Source organism: Oryctolagus cuniculus, chromosome 15 (genome assembly GCF_051225735.1).
Source record: "Oryctolagus cuniculus isolate XC-2025 breed Fujian yellow rabbit chromosome 15, ASM5122573v1, whole genome shotgun sequence".
NCBI lineage: Eukaryota > Metazoa > Chordata > Mammalia > Lagomorpha > Leporidae > Oryctolagus > Oryctolagus cuniculus.
Window position 1 is genome coordinate 81,631,348 of NC_142881.1, and position 27,485 is coordinate 81,658,832.

General features: G+C 38.9%; 1 pseudogene across 1 annotated transcript in view; it reads left to right on the plus strand.

Moving 5' to 3' along the window:
* Nucleotides 1-27,485, plus strand: part of LOC149122108 (serine-rich coiled-coil domain-containing protein 2-like) — a 73,212-nt pseudogene that overhangs the window by 14,926 nt on the left and 30,801 nt on the right. Inside the window, exons 3-4 of the transcript XR_016221083.1 lie at nucleotides 20,974-21,057; nucleotides 24,769-24,855. The product of XR_016221083.1 is annotated as a serine-rich coiled-coil domain-containing protein 2-like (transcript). The remainder of the gene's footprint in view (nucleotides 1-20,973; nucleotides 21,058-24,768; nucleotides 24,856-27,485) is intronic.

A 27,485-nucleotide genomic window follows, 5' to 3' on the forward strand; every position in this document is an offset into this window, starting at 1 on the left:
CTTCTCTTTTTGTGAATACATTTTGTGAAGGGAAGAAAATTTGTTTTACTTATCTTTCTATTACATTTTTGGAGACATTCTCATTCTTACAATGACATTCCAAGCACAGTTTCAATAATGTTTTTCTTGAGTATATTGAAGTGAGTTGCCTGCATCACTTTGAAACACTTAAGTGTGCGTTTCCTACCAGTAAGGATATTCTGTGGTAGAACCACAGGGAAGTCATCAAAATCAGAAAATCCACACTGATATATCACTAGCATATAACCCCCAGGGACTGTTAATGAACGGTCTTGCCGTTTGTTCCGGTAGCATCCTTTTTTGCAAAAATCCCCATTTTAGAATCATGTAGTGCACTTAGGTATCATGTCTCTGTAGCTTGCCTCAGTCTGCAGCTGACCTTTTAGTGTTCCCTTGGCTTTGGTGACCTTGACAGACACTGTGTAATATTATAGAGCTGCTATTCTGCAGACTGCTCCTCCATTTGGGTTTGTCTGTTGTAGCAACAAGATTGGATTCAGGTTCTGCATTGTTGACAGAAAAGGCACAGCATCCATGCTGCTCCGTTCTCAGTTCATCCCATCAAAAGGCACATGTCCAAAAGTGCTGGTAACTTTGAAGGTGCTGACTGCTAGCCCTCTCGACTGTAAAATTACTCTTTGCCCCTTCATAATTAGAGGATACACCGGCTAAGTGAAGAGAGAACATAGTTAGATCAACTGAGGCTCCTGCATGCGCTGAGTTGCCAGCTAATGGTGGGTAAACAGTTCAGCCTGTGCCTGCACCGTTTCTACTATTGATGAAGCAAGCAGAAGAAAAGACGGTGGGAGGAGTCAAAAGCTTATATTGTTTATACAGGGAAAAGCTATATCAGGGGCCCCAATTATTAATGGGACTAATCAGTTTCTGAAACCTCCAATCATGATAGGTATTACTATGAAGAAAATTATTACAAAGGTATGTGTGGTGATGATTACATTATGAATTTGGTCTTCTCCAAGTAAGGTTCCTGGTTGGCCTAATTCTGCTCAAATCAATAGACTGAGGGCTGTCCCTACTATTCTAGCTCAGGCCCCGAATAAAAGGTATAGAGTTCTGATGTCTTTATGATTGGTAGAGAATAATCAACGGTTAATGAACATAAGTAGGGATAAAGTGGCTGAGTGAGCATTAGACTGTAGATCTAAAGACAGAGGTTGAGCCCTCTTTTTACAAAGCCCTGAGGTGAAATTTTCATGTTGAATTGCAAATTCAAAGCAGCAGCTTCAATTCTGCCAGTGCTTCTCCTGCCCTTTTTTTACTTAGGGCAGGAGAAGTAGATTGAAGACAGTTGATTAGGGTATTTAGCTGTTAACTAAAATTTCATGGGGCTGGATCCCACCATTCTAGGGGGACTTGGTTTAATTAAAGCACCTGATTTGCGTTCAGAAGATGTGAAGTTGATTTGCAGTCCTTAAGCAGGAGTTAAGTATAACTTACTTGCTTAGAGCTTTGAAGGCTCTTGGTCTGTGTAACCTAAACTCCTCCTGGGCTTAGTTTAACACTGAAAATACTGGTGTTAGGGGAAGGAGTATTGACAATAGAATAATTAGTGGAGCTATGAATAGTATGCATTTCATTGACTCAAATTGTCATTTTATTTTTAGGTTGTTGGGAACATTGTTAGTGAGGAAGAGTAGATGAGGCGCAAATAGAAGTATAAGTTTAGAAGAGCCAATATAGCTATTATGGTTGGTATGATGATATTGTCATTTTCTGTTAATTCTTGGATGATAATTCATTTAGGGATAAAACCTGTGAGTGGGGGCAGGCCTCCTAGGGATATTAAGGTAACTAGGATGGCTGAGACTATTAGTGGGGTCTTATTTCATATTTGTGACAGTGAAAGGGTTATTGTGTTTGTGTGATAAATAAATATTATGAATATGGGAATTGTTAGCAGGATATAGATAATTAGGTTTAGGACTATAGTATTTGGGTTAAATGTGATGATAGCTGCTATTCATCCTATGTGGGCGATTGAAGAGTATGCTAGGATTTTGTGGAGTTGAGTCCGGTTAAGTCCCCCTCAGCCACCAGCTATAATTGATAGAATGGCTACTGATATTATTATAGTTGGATTAATTGATGGGGAGATTTGGTATAGGGGTGCCAGTTTTTGTCATGTTTGAAGAATGAGGCCTGATTTCAGGGGGGACTCCTTGGGTGACCTCTGGTACTCAGAAGTGGAAGGGGGCTATTCCTAGTTTAATGATTAGTGCCAGTGTAATTAGGACTGGAGTAAGTTGATTCTGTGGATTAATTAGGGTTCATTGTCCGGAGTCAAGGATATTAAGTGTAATAGCTATTATTAAGATTATTGATGCTGTGGCTTGCGTTAAGAAATACTTAGTTGTGGCTTCTGTTGATCATGGGGTGGCTTTGTTGATTAGAATAGGGATAATTGCTAGTATGTTTATTTCTAATCCGATTCATATAGTTAGTCAGTGGGAGCTAAATACTGTGATTATCGTGCCTAGGAATAGGGTGAATAAAATGATAGGATGAGGGGGTTAATTAGTACGGGAAGGATATAAACCAACATTTTCGGGGTATGGGCCCGATAGCTTATTTAGCTGACCTTACTAAGTGGTTTAGAGCTTGGTGTACATGGTAGCACGAAGAATTTTGAGTTCTTGAGAGTGGGTTCAAGTCCTATAGCTCTAGAAATAAGAGGGCTAAAATCCTCTATTATTTACTCTATCAAAGTAACTCTTTTATCAGACATATTTCTATATCTGAGGAGGGATACTTGAAAGTATGATAGGCATTGAGATATGTCATATGCACAGGGCTAATGTGAGGGGTAGAAAACTTTTTCACAAGAGGTGTATGAGTCAGTCGTAATGAAATCGAGGGTAGGATGCTCGAATTCCTAAGAATGATATTGTTAGTAGGAGGGGTTTTACAGCAAAGTTAACTGTGAACACTTCTGGGTTAGTGTGGCTGTGAAATGAGCCTAGGAATAGGATGGCTGTAAGGGCATTTATAAGGATAATATTAGTATATTCAGCTAGAAAGAATAGAGTGAATGGGCCGCCTGCATATTCTACCTTGAATCCTGAGACAAGTTGGGATTCACCTTCACTTAAATCAAAGGGGGCTCAGTTTGTTTCTGCTAGGGTCGAGATAAATCATATTATGGCAAGTGGTCATGCTGGTAGTAGGATTCATATATATTCTTGTGTTGTGATTAGGGATGATAATGTAAATGAGCCATTTATTAGAAGAATACACAGGAGAATAATCGCTAACATTACTTCCTAAGAGATAGCTTGTGCTACTGCCTGGAGGGCTCCAAATAATGCATATTTTGAGTTGGATGCTCATCCTGATCATAGGATTGAGTAAACGGCTAAGCTGGAGGTTGCTAGGATGAATAGTACTCCTATGTTTAGGTTGATTAAGGGATATGGTATGGAGATGGGTAGTCACATTGAGAGAGCTAGGGACAGTGCTAAGGTTGGGGTAATAATGAAGAGGAGAGATGAAGATGTAAGGGTCCTAGGAGTTCTTTGAGAAATAGTTTAATGGCATCTGCGATTGGTTGGAGGAGGCCATAGGGTCCTACAATGTTTGGGCCTTTACGTAGTTGTATGTACCCTAAGATTTTTCGTTCGACTAAGGTGAGGAATGCTATGGCTAAAAGTACAGGTAGGATCAGTAGGAGACCATTAATTAGGAACATATTGTTAAGGAGAGGAGTTGAACCTCTGGTTATAAAGTTTTAAGTTTTACGCAATTACCGGGCTCTGCCACCTTAACAAACCCTGTTCTTGGGTGGTATATGGCTAAGTGTACTAGATTAAGATTATTTCATCTTTTAAACTTAGAGCTCTGCAGAGCGGTAGGCTCTATTTCTCTTGTCTTTTCATACTGGGAGAAATACTTAATAGATAGAAACCAACCTGGATTTCTCCGGTCTGAACTCAGATCACGTAGGACTTTAATCATTTAACAAATGAACCTTTAATAGCGGTTGCACCATTGGGATGTCCTAATCCGGCATCGAGGTCGTAAACCCTATTGTCGATAGGGACTCTAAAATAGGATTGCGCTGTTATCCCTAGGGTAACTTGTTCCGTTGATCAAATTATTTGGGTCAATTTATGATTATAATTGCTTTGACTTGTTGGGTCTAGGCTAAAATCATTTGGAGGTTAGTTTATGCTCCAAGGTCACCCCAACCAAAACTTTTAACCCAGGATTTCCTTGTTAGGCTCTTGTTGAGTGAGGTTAAGGAAATTTGGGGTTAAATAATAAAGCTCCATAGGGTCTTATTGTTTTATCCCTGCCTCTTCATGGGGAGGTCAATTTCACTGATTAGAAGAAAGAGACAGTTTAACCCTCGTGTTGCCATTCATGCTAGTCCCTAATTAGGGAACGAGTGATTATGCTACCTTTGCATAGTCAGGATACTGCAGCCGTTGAACATGTGTCACTGGGTAGGCAGTGCCTCTAATACTAGTTATGCTAGAGGTGATGTTTTTGTTAAACAGGTGGGGTTAGGGTTTGCTGAGTTCCTTTTCCTTCTTTTAATCTTTCCTCTGCTGCACACCTGTGTTGGGTTAACAGTAAAAATTAATAGAGCATCAGTTTGTGAGTTTTTCTCTTATAATTTTTAACTATCAGTGGGCATCCGATCTGATATAAGCTTGTGCAAGGAGAATAGTATTCTTGTTACTTATATTAGCATTATTTCTTCTATAGATTTATAGATTAGTCCAGTTAGGGTTTATAAGAGTTCGTTTTAAAATATTCTTATTAAGTTGGTTTTTAGTTGTTGAGCTTTAACGCTTTCTTAATTGATGGCTGCTTTTAAGCCAACTATGGATTGAAAAATAACTTACTCTTTATAAAAGGCTGTATCCTATATCTAAAGAGCTGTCCCTCTTTAGAGTAACATTTAAATTTTCATTAGGGTTTTATGTCCTTTAGGAAAATTTAAAGTTGAACTAAAATTCTATTCTGGACAACCAGCTATCACCAGGCTTGGTTGGCTTTTCATCTCTATCTACAAGTCTTCTCACCATTTTGCTACATGGATGGATTCGTTCTTATAACTGCTCATAGATAGCTCATCTGGCTTCGGGGTTTTTAACTAAAATTCTTTTTGCTAAGGGTTTTCTAGCTAATTAGTTATGCAAAAGGTAAGAGTAGTAATCTCTGCTTTTTTTGTGCTATTAATAGTTCTTTCATCTTTCCCTTATGGTACTTTATCTATAGCGCCTAAATATAAATTTCTATCTCCTATACGTTAAATGTAAGGTAAATGGTTTGTTTAATGGATTATTTTAGTTTCGTGTAAGTTATATAGGGCTAGTGTTGGCTCAGAGTGGTCAGTAAATGAAATCTCTTGGGTGTAAGCCAAGTGCTTTAAGTTAAGCTACGCTCTGAAATGTCCAAGCACACTTTCCAGTATGCTTACCTTGTTACGACTTATCTCCTCTTATGCTTGTCTATTTATGTAATTAGGTATAAGTAAATATTTGTCACTTGAGGAGGGTGACGGGCGGTGTGTGCGTGCTTCATGGCCTTGTTCAATTAAGCACTCTATTCTTAATTTACTACTAAATCCTCCTTTGGCCCTTAGAGTTTCATAAGGGCTTTCGTATATTCTGAAGTAGAAAATGTAGCCCATTGCTCTCCACTCTATGGGCTACACCTTGACCTAACGTTTTTACGGTGGTAATTGAGCTTACTTTTGCTCCTTTTTAGGGTTCGCTGAAGATGGCGGTATATAGGCTGAGTTGGCAAAGAGTGGTAGGGTTTATCGGGGTTTGTCGATTATAGAACAAGCTCCTCTAGGTGGGTATAAAGCACCGCCAAGTCCTTTGAGTTTTAAACTCTGGCTTGTAGTTCTCTGGTGAATAATTTTGCTATGGAATTATTGAGGTTTAGGGCTAAGCATAGTGAGGTATCTAATCCCAGTTTGGGCCTTAGCTATCGTGAGTTCGAAGAGTATAAAATCACTTTCGTTGTTTATTTTTGTTTGCAACTATTACTTTCTACAGCTTAGTTGCTATTTGATTTTATTTTGTTGCTTATTCTAATCACGCTTTATGCCGGGTGTTTATTAATTCGGGTTAATCGTATGACCGTGGCAGCTGGCATGAAATTTACCAACCCTTAAAGTCAAACTTACATTCATTGCTAATTTTTTATCACTGCTGCCCTTGGGGGCGTGGTTAAGCAAGGCATCCTGAGCTACTGCTTGGTGTGCCTAATGCCTGCTCCTCTTGATCTGGGTTGATACTAAGGGCATTCTCACGGTATGAGGAGTCTGCATGTGTAAATTTGCCACAAAACAATAAAAAGGCTGGGACCAAACCTTTATGTTCATGGAGCTAGAAAGCTCATCTAAGCATTTTCAGTGCTTTGCTTTATTGTTAAGCTACATTGACTTTTCACTTAGGCCTGGGTTAGAGGTATTTTTAGTGGAGACTCTAATTTTAGTCTTGACGGGCCTAGCCCATCAAAAGGGAAATAAAATGTAGAGTGCTATGTCAGTATTGTGAAGGTGCTTTTTAAATTGAAAAAAAAAAAGAGAAATATCTAGTTCATTAAGCCTAAAAATTTTGTTAAAAATTTAATTGCTTTAATTGAGACTTTGGCTAGAGGTATTTTTAGTTGAGACTAATTAATTTGCAGGGTTAAATAATTTAAGTGTTATGCAATGACTCTTGTTCTTTGGGTTTGGCAGGAATCGAAATATGTATAACTGTATCATTGTTTTAGGGCAATGAATTTACTTAATGGGTAAGGGGAGCGTTGCGGGTATATTCAATTATGTAAGAACAACTCATGTATACGTGTACGTGCGTAAGCGTACATGAACGTGTGTACACATGGGTGTGGTGAAATTTTCTTATGTCCATCAAGCATGGAAGGATAGACCCGGCTTATAATTATGAGGATGGAGAATCTTCATTTAAAGCTCAGCTACAGTAAGTGAACCGGGTCAGGGCCCGCCGCGGCCATGTTGAGTCCAAGCATACCCCCAAAATTAAAAAATTACCGAATGCATGACACCACAGTTATGTGTGAGCATGGGCTGATTAGTCATTAGTCCATCCAGATTATCTTATTTAAGAGGAGCGTGTGGGCGATATTAGGTTTATGGCCCTAAAGTTAGAACCAGATGCCAGTTATAGTTTCACGCTAGAAACCCCCAAGTGTTATGGGCCCGGAGCGAGACGAGGGACACGATGTGGGCGGGTTGCTGGTTTCACGGAGGATGTAGATCATGGGATTCCTAAGGGAAGGGGATAGTCATATGGATGAGAAATGATTTGACTAAGATGGTCTATGTCCAGTAATGGAATGGATGTGCTATGTTGATAATTCAATTGAAGTTGTTATGGATATTCGTGTTGAGAGTAATTGTATGTGCAGGTTGGAATGAATGTGGTATGTTCTGTTAAGCAGTTATGTACTAGCTTATATGCATAGGGCAAGTAGGTTAATGTACGATGAAACATAGGATGTCCTATGTACTTTATGAACTTATGGTACTAATACATGCTAATGTGGAGGAGCACTAATGCACGAAATACATAGGAAGTAAGAAAGTTTTATTGATACTGACAAGGCACTTGAATTTTGTTCAAGTACTAGACAGAGAGTAGTTTAAGTAGAATTTCAGCTTTGGTGCTGATGGTGGGGCAAGGGCCTCCTCTCTGATGTCCCAGGGAGAGTTGATCTCCATTTCTGATTTACAAGATCAGGGTAATAATCTATACTATGGGGGCCTTCATTTGAGAATTTTATTTTCAATTAGGCTTGCAAGGGGTATGAGGATAAGAATAGTGGAGAAGTAAAGAATGGATGCTACTTGGCTGATAGTAATAAATGGGTGTTCTACTGGTTGTCCTCCAATTCATGTAAGTGTGAGGAGGTCTGCGATGAGAACTCAGAACAGGATCTGGCTGATGGGTCAAAATATTATGCTGTGTTGTTTAGAAATGTGGAGTAGAAGAATAATAGCTAGGACTAGGATTGAAATGACTAGTGCTAGCACTCCTCTCAGTTTGTTTGGCATAGAGCGTAGGATGGCATAGGCAAATAAGAAATACCACTCAGGCTTTATGTGAGGAGGAGTGTTAAGGGGATTAGCAGGAGTATAGTTATCTGGATCTCCAAGTAAGTCAGGGGAGAATAGGGCTAGAAGAAGGAGAAGTAAAATTAGTATGAGAAATCCTTGGGCATCTTTAATTGTGTAATAAGGATGAAAGGGGATTTTGTCTGAGTTGGAGGGGATTCCTAATGGGTTGTTAGAGCCGGTTTTGTGAAAAAAGAGTAAGTGAATTATGACTAGGGCTGTGAAAATAAATGGTAGAATCAAATGAAATGCGAAAAAGCAGGTGAGTGTGGCTTTGTCTGCTGAAAAGCCTCCTCAGATCCATTCAACTAAGTTTGTTCTGATGTAAGGGATGGCTGATAAGAGGTTGGTAATTACTGTTGCCCCTCAGAACGATATTTGGCCTCATGGGAGAACATAGTCTATGAATGCTGTTGCTATTTCTTAGAATAATAGAATAATGCCGATGTTTCAGGTTTCTAGATATGTATATGAGCCATAATAGATTCCAAGGCCTACATGTATATAGAGGCAAATAAAAAATATCGATGCTCCATTGGCATGGAGATATCGAATAAGTCAACCATGGTTTATGTCTCGGCAAATATGAGTTACCAATGAGAATGCTGTTATTGTGTCTGAGGTGTAATATATGGCTAGGAAGAGACCAGTTAAAATTTGAATGATTAAGCATAGGCCTAGGAGAGAGCCAAAGTTTCATCAGGCAGAGATGTTTGATGGGGCGGGCAGGTCAATCAAAGAATGGTTCACCATTTTTAATAGGGGATGTGTTTTACGAATGTTGGTCATTAGGTTCTTATAGCTGAATCACAACGGTGGTTTTTCATGTCATTAGTCATGGTTTGAGTCCATGTAGGAACTATGACGTATGTTGTATTTTTATTAAGCATAATATTTGTGGTTGGTTTTGTGGGATTCTCTTCTAAACCACCTCCAATTTATGGTGGGCTGGGGTTAATTGTTAGTGGTGGAGTAGGCTGCAGAATTATTTTAAGTTTTGGTGGTTCATTTTTAGGCTTAATAATATTTTTAATTTATTTGGGAGGAATGTTGGTGGTGTTTGGGTATACAACTGCGATGGTGACTGAGGAGTATCTTGAAACTTAGGGGTCTAATGTCATGATTTTGAGTATGTTAGTGTTGGGGGTGATGTTAGAGTTAGGATTAATTATGTTTATCATGTTTAGTGATGAGGTGGAGGTTGTGGTTGATTTTAAAAATATAGGGGATTGAGTCATTTTTGAGGGGGATGAGATGGGTTTAATTTGAGAAGATTCTGTAGGGGTAGCAGCATTGTATAGCTATAGGAGCTGATTAATGTTGCTGGTTGATCTTTATTTGTGAGCATTTTTATTGTTACTGAAATTACTCACTGGGGTAAGGCTAAAATGAATAAGGCTAAGAGCAGAGAGATTAGAAAGATAAAGAATAGAATTTGATGAGGCCTTTTTGTGTAGATAAGTAAGTTGATGTGGAAATTTGAATGCCTAAAATATTTTTGCGGATTGCTTTTTCAGTTCATGACATATCTAAGAGTAGTGTGGCTACTGTGTTGGCTCGCTGAAAGATTAAGGTAGGGTATTAGGCGGTGTATTGTTGTAGGGAAAAATCCTAGTATGTTTGAGAAGTTGAATGAGGTAGATTGTGTGCTCATTTTTAGGTGAAGGCTTAGTTGATTAAGTTCTATGGCATATACCCTCGAATGGTAACAAATAAGGTGGCTATTTTTATATATAGGGGCATGGTTATTTGGGGGATATTATTTGGCTGAATGAGGTTGCAAATTAAAAATCCTTTGAAAATACTTCCTAATGCGAGGCATTTAATGGAGTTGATGAGTGAGGGGTTGTTTTCATTAATAACAATAAGGGCTGGGTAACGGGGTTGACCCAGGAGGGCGAAGAAGATAATTCGAGTGCTATAGACAGCTGTTAGGGATGTGGCAATAAGAGTGATGATAAGGGCTCAGGCGTTGGTATTAGACGTGTTTGCTGATTCAATAATTAGATCTTTTGAGTAAAAGCCTGTTAGGAATGGTATACCTGTGAGAGCTAAACTGCCAATTGTAAGAGCGGAAGATGTTAAAGGTAGTGTTTTGTACAGACCTCCTGTTTTTTGGATGTCTTGTTCATCATTGAGGCTATGAATAATTAGTGGGAGGATTGTAATATTGTTATCTGTAGTAAATATTTGTTGAAACTCTCATGTGTTGAGGTTAATAACAAATCAGGCTGTGGCTATATCTCCAATGTGATTATATAAAATTGCTTGTAAGGCTGCAGTATTGGCATCTGTTCGCCCGTGTCATCAGCCGATGAGGAGAAATGATATGATTCCCACTCCCTCCCATCCAATAAATAGCTGAAATATATTATTAGCGGTGACTAAAATTAGTATAGTAATAAGAAATATGAGTAGGTATTTAAAGAATTGGTTGATTTTAGGGTCTGAGTGTATATATCATATGGAAAATTCTATGATAGACCATGTAACAAATAGTGCAATTGGGGTGAATAGTATAGAGAAGTAATCTAATTTAAAGCTGGTTGTTAATTTTAAGGTGTGAATTGTTATTCAGTGTCAGTTGGATACTATTATTTCTTGATTTGTTTCAATAAAGATTAGTGTTGGGATAAGGCTAATGATAAATGTGTAGGATACCGAAGTTTTTACGTAGAAAAGATAGTTAGTATTATTAAAAATGCTGGTGAATGAGGCTACAATTGGAAGGACTAGGATAATGATTGAGACAGCTGCTGAAGTGGAGAATGAGTTAATTATTTTATTTGGAGTTGCACCAATTTTTTGGTTCCTAAGACCAACGGATTACTTCTATCCTTTAAAAGTTGAGAAAGCCATGGGGTTAGACATGGGAGCATGAATTAGCAGTTCTTGCAGACATTCTCGGTAGATAAGGAGGGATGATCTTCTATTATTAGATTCACAGTCTAATGTTTTTAAACTATATTTATAGAACATTGGGCCTAAAATGATCTTTGGATTAATAGCTAAGAGGAGAAGTGGGGCTAGGTGAAGTACTATAAGAGTATTTTCTCGGGTGAATGTAGGGGAAATGTTGTTTGTGTGATACGTGAATTTGCCTCGTTGAGTGGTTGATAGTATATAGAGGGAGTAGAGGGCCGTGATTAGGACGTTAGTCCCTATTAAAATAATAGTGAGATTAGATCATGAAAAGGATGATGAGAAGCTCTCCTAATAAGTTGATGGTAGGTGGTAGGGCTAAGTTAGTTAGGCTGGCAACTAGTCATCATGCTGCTATTAGTGGAAGAATAGTCTGTAGGCCTCGGGCTAGTAGTATGGTTCGGCTGTGAATGCGCTCGTAGTTGGAATTGGCTAGGCAGAATAATAATGAGGAAGTAAGGCCATGTGCGATTATTAGAGAGGTGGCTCCTATAAAACTTCATGGGGTTTGAATTAGAATTGTGACAATTACTAAGGCCATATGACTTACTGAGGAATAACCGATAAGTGATTATAAGTCTGTTTGTTGAAGATAGATGGAGCTGGTTATAATTATGCCTCAAAGGGAAAGTATAAGGAATGGGTAGGCGGCCAGCGCCGTGGCTCAGTAGGCTAATCCTCCACCTTGTCAGCGCCGGCACACCGGGTTCTAGTCCCGGTCGGGGCACCGGATTCTTTCCTTGTTGCCCCTCTTCCAGGCCAGCTCTCTGCTGTGGCCCTGGAAGTCAGTGGAGGATGGCCCAAGTGCTTGGGCCCTGCACCCCATGGGAGACCAGGAGAAGCACCTGGCTCCTGCCTTTGGATCAGCGTGGTGCGGCGGCCATTGGAGGGTGAACCAAGGGCAAAAGGAAGACCTTTCTCTCTGTCTCTCTCTCTCACTATCCACTCTGCCTGTGGGGGTGAAAAAAAAACTTCCTGGTAAGTGACCAAAAAAAAAAAAAAATCTAAAAACAAAAAAAAGCCCAGCACCACAACAGAAACCACACAGCCAACCAACCAACTGAAAACAAGCCTCAAGAAAATGAGTCCAGATTCACATATGTACAAACTAAATATTTAGGTTTAATTAACAACATTCTAATCAGTTTGAATGCCACGTGGATATTTTTGGATTTTGCTCTAAAATTCCTTTGCCCTACTATTGTGATCACCTCTTCTCTGAAGTGCTTATTGAAAATCAGGCTGTATGGGCCGGCGCCGCAGCTCACTAGGCTAATCCTCTGCTTAGCGGCGCCGGCACACCGGGTTCTAGTCCCGGTCGGGGCGCCGGATTCTGTCCCGGTTGCCCCTCTTCCAGGCCAGCTCTCTGCTGTGGCCCGGGAGTGCAGTGGAGGATGGCCCAGGTGCTTGGGCCCTGCACCCCGTGGGAGACCAGGAAAAAGCATCTGGCTCCTGGCTCCTGCCATCGGATCAGTGCGGTGTGCCAGCCGCGGCGGCCATTGGAGGGTGAACCAACGGCAAAAGGAAGACCTTTCTCTCTCTCTCACTGTCCACTCTGCCTGTCAAAAAAAAAAAAAAAATCAGGCTGTATGATATAAAAGTCTGGATTTTTAAAATCTTCTTAAATGTAGCTTGACTCACTAGATTTAAAATCCCATAGGTAAATAATAATACTCAAAATTTGAATTTTCGTTCACATTCTTGAATGTATGTGGTATGATGTGTTGTGATTATTCATCCACATCAAAATGATATGTCTGACACCTGCTTTGCAGGCAAAACAATGGAAGCCTGATGCTGGTGGAAAGGCAGCTTTAGTCTGCTGAGAGAAAATGAACTCCACATCAGAATTCTGTAATACCTGCAGAGAAAGAAAGAATATATTTTTAGAGCTTTATAAAAAGGATAGAAGAAGAAGTTCCAATGACTAGCAAATATATGAAAAAAATGCTGAATATCACTAGCCATGATGGAAATGCAAATCAAAATCACAATGAGGGGCCTGCACTGTGGCACAGCAGGTTAAAGCCCTGGTCTGAAGCACCAGAATCCCATATGGGTGCCGGTTCTAGTCCCGGCTGCTCCTCTTCCAATCCAGCTCTCTTGCTATGGCCTGGGATAGCAGTAGAGGATGGCTCAAGTCCTTGGGCCCCTGCACCCACTTGGGAGACTCAAAGGTTCCTGGCTTCAGATTGGCACAGCTCTGGCCATTGCAGCCATCTGGGGAGTGAACCAGCAGATGGAAGACCTCTCTCTCTGTCTCTACCTCTCTCTGTAACTCTGTCTGTCAAATAAATAAAATAAATCTTTTAAAAAAATCACAATGAAAGAAGCTCCTAGCTCCTGGCTTCAGATGGACCAAGCACAGGCCATTGCAGCTATTTGGGGAGTGAACCAGTGAGTGGATGGAAGACTCTCTCTCTCTGTCTCTTTCTGTCTGTCTGTCTGTCTCTCTCTCTCTCTGCCTCTCTGTAACTCTGCCTTTAAAAATAAATAAATTTTAAAAAAAGAAAAAAAAAACCTTTAGAAAAGGAAAAGAAGACCTCTCTCTTCTCACTCTGTTCCCTTTGCTGTGAGGCATCTAGTGGTTGTGTGGTCTCTCTGAAACACAAGGCAGCTTTGTGGACATCACTGATGATGCTTGTCAGCAGGGATTGGGCCACACTGCCAGACTGCTTTGTTAGTCATCTCAACTGTCCATGTCCATTGCAGCTGCTCTGGAACTCATAGGAAGATCTCAGTTTTTGCAAACTAATGGAAGAACCACTTGGGTAAGAGGGAGTTTGTTACAGGGTTTTCCGACAAGTTAATGCGTGGAAGTTACATCATTAGAACAAAAGAATGCCTTAATTCTATGTTGAAAAAGAAGAGTGTAAAGTGGTTTTCTGACAGTAGTCCTCTACTGTCCTTAGACTAGAGGAAGGTTTGTCCATCTTTAATATTAATGAATGTGTTAGCATTCTAATTGCATTTAGAATTCAAAGAGTAAAAGTCCTAGAAATTGCTAAGATGCTTTACTCAGTAAAGATGCCTAGAATACTTGGAAAATCAGAAAACATAACTTCTTTTCAGTTGGTGTGAAATTTTTCATGTGATTTTTGCTTCTGTGCATTTATTAAAAATATTTATGCAAAATGTTTACACAGTGCCTGGCACTGGATAAATGTTGGCTCCTTCGTGTCATGTGAAGCATAAAAATTGCATGCATGAAGTTATTTCTTCAGTAATCTTTAAAAAGAGAATCTTTGCTTTCCCATTTCTTGATTTTTTTTTCACCCTAATGCTTAAAGAAGCATTTCTCAAACTGTTCAGTAATTTTGATGTGATTGGATACTTTTATCTTAGTCCAGGTTTAATAGACAGCACAGTCAGTGCTCAATGTCAAAGTTATTTGGGAGGGTGGTTTTATTAATCAATTCAGTTAATGATTATATTCACAATCCTTAAAACTCTTGTGCTTTGATAGAAATAGTTTTTCCCCTATTTGAGCTGGGACTTACACAAAGAAATGAGGTAATAGGTATGCCAATTACTCTGATCATATTATACACATTTATGCACTCATAGCAATGTCACATTGTACCCCCAAAATATGTATGATTACTACATGTCAGTTAAAAATAAAAATATATTAAATTTTAGAAGTAATTTTTTGTTTCTACAAAAAGAAAATGCTGTTGGAATCTGTAGTGGAATTTAGGAGTTGTCTCCAACAATAGTGAGCCTTTGAATCCATTGTTATTGAGATTCACAGTTGTGAAGAAGAGGATAGCTCTCCATTTAATTCCTTCTGATTTCTTTCATATATATGCATGTGTATGTATAAATATATATACATATATATATTGTTTGTACTTTGGATTATTAAAAATGGCAGCTTTTAAAAATTAATTTCCAGTAGTTCCTTGTCACAAAAATAGTTGATTTGCTGAGCTGAAGGAAAAGATTGATCGTCGTTCTGGAAAGAAGTTGGAAGATGGCCCTAAATTCTTGAAATCTGGTGATGCTGCCATTGTTGATATGGTTCCCGGCAAGCCCATGTGTGTTGAGAGCTTCTCTGACTATCCTCCTCTGGGTCGTTTCGCTGTCCATGATATGAGACAGACGGTTGCTGTGGGTGTGATCAAAGCAGTGGACAAGAAGGCTGCTGGAGCTGGCAAGGTCACCAAGTCTGCCCAGAAAGCTCAGAAGGCTAAATGAATATTACCCCTAATACCTGCCACCCCAGTCTTAATCAGTGGTAGAAGAACGGTCTCAGAACTGTTTGTCTCAATTGGCCATTTAAGTTTAATAGTAAAAGACTGGTTAATGATAACAATGCATCGTAAAACCTTCAGAAGGAAAGGAGAATGTTTTGTGGACCATTTTTTTTGTGCGTGGCAGTTTTAAGTTATTAGTTTTTAAAATCAGTACTTTTTAATGGAAACAACTTGACCAAAAATCTATCACAGAATTTTGAGACCCATTAAAACAAAGTTTAATGAGAAAAAAAAAAGTTGATTTTTAAAATTCATTTGTTTATTTGAAAGGCAGAGTTTACAGAGAGATGGAGGGAAATGGGGAAGGTAGAGAGCTTCCACCAGTTCACTCCCCAAATGGCCACAACAGCTGGAGCTAGGCCAGTCTGAAGCCAGGAGTTGGGAGCTTCTTCCTGGTCTCCCATGCGGGTACAGGGGCCCAAGGACTTAGACCATCTTCCGCTGCTTTCCCAGGCACATTAGCAGGGAGCCATATTGGAAGTGGAGCAGCCAGGACTCAAACCACCACCCATGTGGGACACCAGCATAGCAGGTGGAGGCTTTACCTGCTACACCACAATGCTCACCCCCAGTAGTTGATTTTTGTATATAGCTCTCATATCCTTTGACTTTCTTAACCTCATGTATTCTAGTAGTTTAAAATTCTTTTTGTTAATATAAAGAGAATAGATGTTATGTATTACATAGGTACAGTTCTAAGAAGGTAAACATACTTCCCTCCCTCCACTTTTCCCTCCATCAGTCCCCTCCTTCCTTTATTTTTTTCTTTAATCTTTGCAGATGCATGCTTTCAATCCACTCTGTAGTCATAGGCTTAATTCACACTAACCATAATATTCAACAAGTAAAAAATAGGAAGACCAGAGTTCTACAATAGTATAAACAAGGGCTAAAAGCAACAATCATATCACAAGATGTTTGTTTCATTCCTATAAATTTTTGATATTCTATATTAACAACCACATATCAGAGAAAACATGATATTTGTCTTTTTCAGACTGGCTTAGTTCACTAAGCATGATGCTTTCTAGTTGCATCCATTCTGTTGTGAAAGGCAGGATCTCATTCTTTTTTATGGCTGAGCACCATTTCATAGTGTACACACACACACACACACACACACACACATATCACATTTTCTTTATCCAGTCATCAGTTGATGGATATCTGTATTGATTCTAGTAGTTTTATACTTTGGGATTATCTGCACCAAAAATTTTAGCATCTGAGTGAAAACAGTTTTCTTTGTTTTTTCCTATTTGTCTTTTATTTTTACTTGCCTTGCTGTTATGGTGACTAGAAACTCCAGTAACTACTGAATAGGAGTATCTTGTTCCTAGTCTTAGAGGTAGAATATTGTCTTTTACCATTAAATATGATGCTAGAGTAGTTTTTTTTTTAGCTTTGTTATTTTAAGTTTAATTTCACTTTATTGGAGAGAGAGAGAGAGACAGGTACCCATCTTCCATCTCCTAGTTTACTCCTCAAGTGCTCACAACAGTAGGAGTGGGTCAGACTGAAGCCAGGAGCGTGAAACTCAAGCTAAGTAAACTCAAGCTGAGTCTCTCATATGGGAGGCAGGAACCCGAGTACTTGAGCCATTATCTGTTTATTATCAATCATATTTATATCATGACTAGATGTTGAATTTTGTTAGGAACTTTATCAGCATCTATTGAGATAATTATGTTTTATTTCTTGATGTGGTAAATTATATTGCTTTTTGACCACTGAACGAGCCTTGCTTTTCTAGGATCAACCTCATTTGTTGAGGATGTTTCATTTTTATATATTGATGAAATTGAGTCTCAGATACATTTATTAAGGACTTTTGTATCTTTGTGAGGGATGTTAAGCTGTGGTCTTTTCTATATTTGTTAAGATCAGGATAATGCTAGTCTTATTTGATTTAATTAATTTCTAATTTAATTGGGTTGATTTTTATTTTCTTTAAGAGAATGTATCAAACTGATACATGTTGATCCTTTAAATGTTGGAAGAACTTGCTGATAAAATATCTAAAGCCTTAGGTATTTGTTTCATGGGAAGTTTTAAATTATGGATTCATTTTCATTAGTAGTCAATAGGTTTGCTTAGGTCATCTACTTCATTTTTGAAGAGTTTGGAGAGTTTATGGTTATTAAGGAATTTCTCCATTTTATATAAGTTGTCAAATTTGTATACATGGAGCCATTAACAGTATTACTACCTTATTTACTCTTACCATCTTAAATGTCAGTAGTAATATTCCTGCTTTCATTCCTGGTATATGTCTTGATTTGTACTTTCCATCTTTTTTTTTTGACACTGAAACTACTGAAAACTATTTTTACACTGGAAGTTGTTGAAGCATTCTGTATCTTTTTGCATCCAATTAGGTGGTATAATTCTAGCAATTCTCAGAAAAATAAACCTTCCATCTTTTTTTGCCTTTTGGCAGTTTTTCACAGGAATATTTATTAGTTTCATTGATTTCTCTATTTTTAATTAATTTCCACTGCATTGTTTTCTTTCTGTTTTTTCTAGCTTTACTTTGCACCAGTTACTGATTTGACTTTTGTTTCAATGGAAGCCATCTGTACCACAATTTTGCCTCTAAGCACTGTTGCATCCCACAAATTTACAAACATGATGTCTTCATTTTCCTGCAGTTCAAAATATTTTCTTACTCACTTTGACATTTATCCATGGATAATTTAGAGCTGTTTACTTTTCAAATGGTTAGAGATTATCCTTCTGTTACTGATTTTTAGTTAACTTGCCTTATATTTGGAGAGCACGTTTATTTTCTTTTTTAAAAAGTTTATTTGAAAAGCAGAGACAGAAAGAGAGACAGACATACAGAGTTCTCCCATCTACTAGTTCATGCTCAGTTCTCCCATGTTGGGGGCAGGACCCAACCACTTGAACCAATCACCTGCTGCCTTTTAGGTTGTGCAAGAGTGAAAACCTGAAATTGAGGGTGGAGCCAGAACAAAAACTTACTTGCTCTGATATGGATATGGACATATATTTTTATTGGACAGGCAGAGACAGAGACAGAGATCATCCATCTACTGTTTGATTTCCCAAGTGACTGCAACCGCTGGTACTGGGTCAGGCCAGAACAGAGAGCCAGGAGTCAGGAACTCAGTCCAGGTCTCCCATGTGGGTGCCAGGGGTCCAAGTACTTGAGCCAACACCTGCTGCCTCTCAGAGTGGGCATTTGCAGCAACTTGGAATTAGAAGCCAAGCTGGGACTTGAACCCAGGTACTCATCTATGGGATGCAGGTGTTCTGAGCAGTGTCTTAATTGCTGTGCCAAATGCCAGCCCCAGCCTGCCCTTTTTCTGTTCTTTTAAATCGAGTTTCTTAAATCTGTAGGTTCATGTCTTTTACCAAATTTGGGATAAGTTCAGTTTTATTTATTCAAATATCTTTTCTGCCCTACACCCTTCCTTCTGTGACTTTAATGACAAAAAAGTAAAATCTATTAATTGTCCCACAGATCCTTGAATGGACTATGTTAATTTCTTTTCTTTTCATCAATCTTTTTTCTGTTATCATTCAGATTGATTGGTTTCTGTTGATCTGTGGCCAAGTTAAACCTATTATCTCAAATATTGGTATTTAGATTGATCTCATGTTTTTAAAAATTGTGGTTATTGAATCTTTCCAGTTCTAAAATTTCCATTTCATTCTGCCTTTTTTTTTTTTTTTTTTTTTTTTTTACAGGCGGAGTGGACAGTGAGAGAGAGAGACAGAGAGAAAGGTCTTCCTTTGCCATTGGTTCATCCTCCAATGGGTGCCGTGGCTGGCACGCTGCGCTGATCTGAAGGCAGGAGCCAGGTGCTTCTCCTGGTCTCCCATGGGGTGCAGGGCCCAAGCACTTGGGCCATCCTCCACTGCACTCCCGGGCCACAGCAGAGAGCTGGCCTGGAAGAGGGGCAACCGGGACAGAATCCAGTGCCCCGACCGGGACTAGAACCCAGTGTGCCGGCGCCGCAAGGTGGAGGATTAGCCTATTGAGCTGTGATGCCAGCCTTCATTTTGCTTTAAATGTGCTTTTCCTTGATAAGACTCTCCCCTCCACCTCAGGTGTTTGCCCTTACTTTTTGGAGATTTTTTTGGTGCATTCTCTTAAAATCTTTTCCTATGAACTAACTTCTGTGTCATTTTTCCATTGGTGTCTGCTGTGCGTGAATTGAGGTTTCTCCCTAGGTGTTGAGTAAGTTTGAATCGTGTCTTAAACACTTGAACAGTGTTATGAGATTCTAGATCTTGTTTAAAACCTGTGGAGAATACTGAGTTTCAGACCGCTAGGTTTAACCAGCTGCCTTTGGATTGTGGTTTCAGTGGCACTTCTGCTTCCAAAGCCTTGCTGTGCCGTGCTGTTCAGATCTGTTTCGAGTGTGTTCCTGCCAGAGGCTGGTTTCCGACCTGGTCATTGGTCATCATTTATTTTTCAGTCTTTGCAGTGCTATTTAGCAGCAAGTAAGTGCTGCTCAGGTGTGGCCCCTGGAATCGCCATACAGGTTCATGGAATCACTTTCCTGAGTCCTGGTGGTTGACCGTTTTCCTGTTATCTTCTGTTGTGTTGGGCCCCTTTTTTCTTTTCTTCCACCTCTAAGACTGATTTTTCATTTTTCCTGTTCTGTTATATACTTCCTAAAACTAATGCAAAGCAGTGCATGTTTGCATTGTCTGTGATTCTGTGGAGTTCCTGCTGTCCAGTGCCAGGTGTACCAGTCTTTTGCATTCATTTGAGAGGCAGAGAGGAAAAGAGAGGGGGAGAGAGAGAAAGTGAGAGAGTTTTTGTCTGTGTTGTTCCCCAACTGTCCACAATGGCCTAAGCTGGGGCCAAAGCTCAGAGTTGGTAATTCAGTCCCTGTCTCTCATGGGGGTGGCAGAAACTAATCAGTTGAGACATTACTGTTGCCTGCCCCAGAAGTTTGGTTATCAAACTCAGGTACTCAAATATGGGATGCAGGCATTTTAACTAATAGCATAGCTGCTAGGCTGAGCGCATGCCCCAGATATACCAGTCTTAACTGTAGACCCTGAAATGTCCATGCATGTGGTTTACGTGCTCACCAGTCAGTGCAGACGGAACATTTCCAGCTTCCTGGTAAGTTCCCTCATGTTCCCCCTCTCCCTGCATCAGCCGCTCTTCTGATTTCTAGCACCATGTCTGTTCTCAGACTTGACATAAACAGATCCTGAAAAGGGTGTTCTCACGTATCTAGTATTTTAGTCAAGGGATTTTGTGGCCCAGCCTGGTGTATTATTTAATATGACTGTTTCAGACTCTGTTACACTCAAAACACCTAAACCAAAGCAGATTCAGTTTTTTAATTTATATTTTTCTTAGCTGTGAAAGTCTTAAAATTCTTTGAAATTTTCCATATTCCTTTTCCCAGTCATTCAGTGAGTGTCTCCCTCATTCATTTACACTGTGTCTGTTACTTATTCTCACAGGTTCATCTTCTCCCAACTTCCTTTTCCTTCTTCCACATTTCCTTCTGCCAGCACAGAGATGAAAAGGAGAGTAATAACTTCTTATATCCTATTTGTTCTTTGCCATGCTAACATGTAGTTTGGGAAAATTCAGGTTGAACCGAGTGTCTGTAGTTAGGGTACTAATGGGGTGTTTTTCTCCCTTCTTTCTGACAGCATGATGGAAGTGGTTCATTACATGACATTCAACTATAATTGCCATCCAGTCCAGAACCAGAAGATGGTAATCAAATATGTAAGGTAATCAGGATAAATATTTCAAATGTTTTGAATATTAAAATAATAAAGCTATAACAATGAAAGTGTTTAATAATAAGGATGCTGAAAATTTAGAGATTTACTTTCTGGAGTATTTCAAGTGTACATATAAAAACTTAGGGATTTGCATTTTTTAAAAGATGTATTTATTTATTTAAAAGGCAGAGTTAGAGAGGGGGAGAGCAAGACTTCCATCTCCTGGTTCACTCCCCAAATGGCCTCTTCAGCCAGGACTGGACTAGGAGCTTCATCCAGGTCTCCCATGTGAGTGGGAATGGCCCAAGTACTTGCACTGTTTTTACTGCCTTCCCAGGTGTATTAGGGAGCTCGATCAGAAGTACAGCAGCCAGGACTTGAACCTGCACCCATAGGGGGATGCCAGTACTACAGGCAGTGCTGTTAACCTGATGTACTACAGCACCAGCCCTGAAATTTGCTTTCTTGAGACTTGCCCTTAACTTTTGCTACTTTGTTAAGTTAAAATCCCTGTGTTGTTTAATTTGAATTTGTCCGTTGGATAATTAGTATTGATTCAGAATCCTTTTCCAAAAATCATCACTTTTTACAATTTTTACATACAGCTTCCAAGAAAAATTAAAGTGGCAATTAAGTTTCACTGCGTATCTCATTTATCACAATGTTGAAAGATACTAGAAAATACTAAAAATTAGATTAACTTTATTAGGCTCATGTTTTCCCTGTGTTTCTTATGTAGATTTCTCCTGCCTTTGAATATTAAGTTTATAACTTTATTTCATTCCTCTGTAATTTTTACTGTCATGATTTCACATGTGACATATATACCTGATAACATATAAATTTTCTTTCTTTCTTACTTGGTGATCCATCTGCCCACTAGACATATTCCTACACTACCTGCAGCTACCTCCAACAATGTATTTAAAACTCACACATATTCCTCTTTGAACATCTGTGTCCTCCTGTACTCGCCATTTCTTTTGGTGGCACAGTTTTTCACCGTGTCCCTAAAGTAGTAAATAGGAGTGTCTTGACTGCTCCTCTGTGCCTTTCTCTCTCATGCCGTGAATTGTCAAAATCTCCACACTTTGATTTCCCCACTTCCATCTCTGTTATCACTCTTTTCAGTTAGATTCCTTCTGTCATCTGGAATAATAGAGTATTTTGATGACACGTTCCTAGCCCAGTTTTGTTGCTTTTGTTGTCAAATTTGTTCTCCAAATGCTGTCAGTGCTGTCTGAAATGTAAATCTACCACTCCCTGGCTAAGTCTGTGCCCCATCGTTATAGCCCTCTGTGCTGTGTGGCCCTTGCCTGGTTCACAAACCTACTTGTGCCTCACTCGTCACCAGCCTTTGTGTGACCACATCACTGCTTCTATTTCCCCAGATGTGCTCTGCTTGTCTTCCCCTCTGTATTTTTGTAGAGCATTCAGAATCCCTTCCTGCTGCGTCCTCAGAACCTTCTGCTCATTCCTTTAAGACCCCACTGGAGTCACGCATTTCCTGACATGTCCTCCCCTGCCCATCTTTATGTATAGTCTTACAGCAGTGCCTGCATGTAGTAAGTGCTGCGTAAATTTTGTCTATTAATATTCTTACCACATTGTATTTTGATCTCATTTTTTGAGTCCATTTCTGTAACATGGGTAGAATCCACAACTATAGAAATGTTGGCTGTGTAGTGTTCCATCAGTTTGCTCTATTGGGTTTCACTTGTTCCCTTATGGGACAGTTGTAAACTTGTAAACTTTCAGGTAGTATCTTGTTGATCTTTTCACACTTGGAATCATTTCTTCAGCATATATTCCTAGACGTGGAATAACTGAATCAGAATTGCAGATATTTTTGTGATTTTATACATATAGGCATATGTTTGTCTAGAAAGGTTGGTTGCTTTGTCTATTGAGTTGCTACATTTTTTCTCTAATCTTCTTAATCACAATGAAAACCCCCCTCCAATTTAATATCTGTAAAATAAGTGCTTCCAGTATTTTGTTTTTCTAAAACAAGTCAAATAGAGCATTTTTCAGATTACATGTGTGTTTGTGAGAACTATTTGTTGGAATCTTGACAGTGACCTTAGGTGTTTGAGCTAGCTTCTGGTAGAATTGCGATATAAAGCTTTTGTCATGTTTGCATAGGTTTTACAAGGCTTTAACTTTAATCAGAAAATTAATTGTATAGATGATGAAAATTTTATATAACAAATACATTTATGATTTCTTAGTAAGTTTGTTTGCTACAGAATTTAAACATATTCTAGATAAATCCTTGAAAATGGGTCTTTTGTGATCTGTAATCCATCTTTTGTCTAATTTATGAATTTTTAGAATTCTTAAACTCTTTCAGGTCTTTTTTTTAGTGATATAAAAACTGTCTTTCCCAATTATACTGTCCATAACATTTTAAAATATTTTCTGACATGTTAACACTTTTGTAGGATGTCTGTTTATGAACTTTTGTTTAGAGACTGCATTTTTTTAGGTTACTCCAAGTGTGTCTGGAGAAGATGACATAACTTTGCTTAGTAACTACACCATTGCCATTATTTGCTTGCATGTTTCTCTGCCTGGAAAGATGTGGTGTATCATCTATATATAAAAAATCTAATCCCTTGCTTAAACTACTTCCTATTCTGAATAAGTGAAGAGAAGTTCTGGATAAGTGAAGAGAAGTACTCAAAATGGGCTGCCTGTAGGGTAATGATACTTCACACTTGTAAAGGTGACCAGATTCCTGTTTAGCTTGACATAGGTTTCCATTTCACAGTATTGGGCATTTCTCGTTGATGAACTTGACAGACTATTTTTTTCTCTTTGACTCAGGCAGCGCTGTTCAGGAAAGTGGTTCATGGTCAACTCATCTCATTTATTACTCTTCAGGCATATTTATCTCTTTGCTGATTGCTGAACCAGCCATGAAATTCCACTGTGTCTTTAATTATACTATTTTCTCTGTCTGTTGTGCCCTTCATTTTCTCTGAGAGGCATCCTTTGAAATGTTAGCTAAAGTTACAGTTCTGTATGTGACAGATTGATTCTATGACCAGGATCCCAGTTTCCTCATGTGTAAAAGGAGATAATGGTGTATACCTCAAGTGACACAGTTAAGATCAAGTGCCTAAATACTTTCAAGTGCATAGTTTCTAACACCCAATAATTACTGAGTGAATGTTAGCCTTTACTTCTGTTGCTGTTCATCGTTTACATGTCAGACTCCATTAGACCATTAAATGATGATTTTGTTTTATTCTTTCTTTAGATTTATTTATTTGAAAGGCAGAGTTACAGAGAGAGAGAGAGGGAGAGACAGAGATAGAGAACTTCATCACATGGCTCACTCTCCAGATGGCTGCAATGGCTGGAACTGGGCCAGACTGAACTCAGAAGCCTGGAACTCCATCCAGGTCTTCTGTATGGTGCAAGGGCCCAAGCACTTGGTCCTTCCTCTGCTGTTTTCCTGGGCACATCATCGGGGAGCTGGATTGGAAGTGAAGCAGCGGAACTTGAACCAGCACCCATGTGGGATGCTGGCATTGCAGGGAGTGGCTTAAAACACTATACCACAACACCGGCCTCCTATGACATTCTTTTTAATAAAAGATTTTTCCCCTTAAATGAACAAATAGATCATTTTCTAGTCTTTGTCATTTATGTAGTGCTCTTTAATAAGGTATTTTAAATGCCTTATCTTAAATTTTTTTAATATTTCAGAATGAAGATTAATTAAATGAAATTAAACAACTTAAAGAAGAAAGAAAGAAAAAAGATGAAAAAATCCAACTATTAGAACATCAGCTTGTAAGTATGATAGTGTAATATATAAAATGGAGACTTTTCAAACTGGGAAATACATCCTTTTCATAAGACTGTGATCCAGAATTCAAGTTTGACTTTATTTTTGGCTCTCATACTTTCACTATTGCATTATTTGTAGATTATATGCATTCTAACAAAAGTATGTGCTGTAACCTTCATTCTAAATATTAAGTGTTCAGTGTTAAAAATTCTTTGTTGTTCTATTTTCAGTGGCATCTGTTTTGGGGATTTATAAATTTACCAAATATGTTCATTTACTAATACAGGGTAGACGACTTTGCTTTAGAGATAAGGTTAAAGAAACAAATCCTGGGAAGTTGAGAACAGGACATTTCCTTTCTCTGTGAGCAAAATGAGACTGAGTATTCAGGCTTAGGCATCGGGATAGCTATCAAATATTTATTCCCTGTGGGTGATGTTGAATGATCCCTTAGAGATTGTCTGAATCTTTGTACAATATTCAATGTTAATCCCATGTAAAAACAGTATATATACTGTCTTGAATTTAATTTAGTTTAGCTTGCAATAATTTAAAAAGCTAGGATAAAAAGAACGTAAATCAGAAAAATCATAACCATCAAGAAGATCTTTATTAGTCATCAAAAAATATCTTGGAACAATGAAACAATTCAGCCATATGAGGGGTTAATCTCACTTAGAACATAAAGTATATATGATACTCCCCTCTGAGCTGCTGAGGCCATGTAGTTATTTCAGCTATTATGATTAAGAATACAAAGAAAATGTGTGAGTCCAAGTGAAGAACATCTAATATTTCAGATTGAAGTCCTACTGATACAGAATTAAAAAGGGGAATAATAAGACCTAATGTTTATGTCTCAGTGGTAAAGACAAGGGAGCAGGTGTTTAGCCTAGCAGTTAAGACTCCTGCATCTTACACTAGAACACCATGATTCAGTTCTGGACTTAGTTTCCTGTCGGTATTTACCCTGGGAGGCAGCAGAGATGGCTCAGTTAGGTTCCTGCCTCCTGTGTGGAAGACCCTCATTGTGTTCCCAGCTCCCGGATGTGGGTCCAGCCCATCCCCAGCCATTGCACACATTTGGGGAGTGAACCAGTAGATGGAAGCTTCCTCTATGTGTCCATTTTTCTATGTCTCTCTGCATCTCAAAAACAAAACAAAAAGCTATAAACTAAGAAATAATCCAGTTTTTAGGGAGAAAGTAAATATGTAAATTAGGAAATTAAGTTAGCTTCAACTTTGTCGCTCCCCCTCTTCGTGGAGGAATGACACAGGACCCTGCGTTGTTCTTTTGTCTGCTCGGCCCTCCCCGAGTTTGCTGCTGGTTCTTCCCGGGTTGGCTGCCGTCCCTTCCACCTCCGTGGAAGGGCGGTTCCCCCAGCCACTTTCCCCACTTCCGCAGGGGAGCGGCACACCACCGGCCGGCCCTCTCAGGGGCTGCACAGGTGTTCCCCTTAGATGTTCCTGGTGCATGTTGTCTCTCTCCTCCTTTATAGTCCTCTTCCGCCAATCCCAAGTCGGCTGCCCACACGCTGAGTACGCTGCTCTCCTCCAATCAGGAGCAGGATCAGCTCCTGGAGGTCATCACTCAAGTTGGCAAGAGGCAGCTGCGTAGAAGCTGTTTTCTCCTCTCCCAGCACCATATTGTGGGAGAGCAGATGCATAGAATAAGTCTTAATTACAGTAACTTAGTCTAGTCCGAGTTGCTCCCCACAAACTTTTGCAAAAAATGTATTACAGAGCACAAGAAATTGTTAGGTCTAGTACACTTCAAAAACAGGTCATAATCCTCGTAATTAATTTCCGGATAGTTCTATCTATATACAAAAGTACATTTTCAGTCCTTTAACATCTTAAAAAGTATGCCACATAGTTATCTGTCTAAAAATTACTTAATGCATTGCAAATACTTGAGAAAGAAATTGGAAAATAACACAAGAATAGGTAGCAAAGATTTAAATGAATAAGTGGTGTAATGAAATCATCTTTAGAGAAACTAAGTGGGCTAAACCTCTGAACCATTGATTGGAGAAAATTTACTGCTCATTATTTTATCTGATGCAATTATATATCATTTGAATATTGGAATTTAGAAATCTTTTAAGTTCTGAAATTAAAATAATTTTTACTTAAAAAATTTGAGTTGCTATTTTTGAGAATATATTTAGACTAAATTGTAAAAGTTTAAGGTAGCAGAAAAGGAGTAAACTGAAGGAAGTCAGAAGTATTGAATGTTTTATCATCTACAAAGGAACCCTTAGACATTCTTTTTAAAATTATAGTTAGATTAATTGTAATAAACCTTGTGACATAGTTTTTTCTTTTAAAGATTTATTAATTTATTTGAATGGCAGAGTTACAGAAAAGGGAGCAGGGAAAGAGAGAAAGAGAGAGAGAGAGAATCTTCCATCCACTTATTCACTCCCTAAATGGCTGCAACAGCCAGTGCTGCTCTATGCTGAAGCCAAGCCAGTTGCCAGGAACTTCATCTAGTTCTCCCATGTGGGTGCATGGGCCCAAGCACTTGGACCATCTTTTCAGGCATATTCCCAGGCATATCCCAGGGAGCTGGATAGGAAGTAGAGCAGTCAGGACAAGAACTGGTATCTACATGGGATGCCAGCATTGC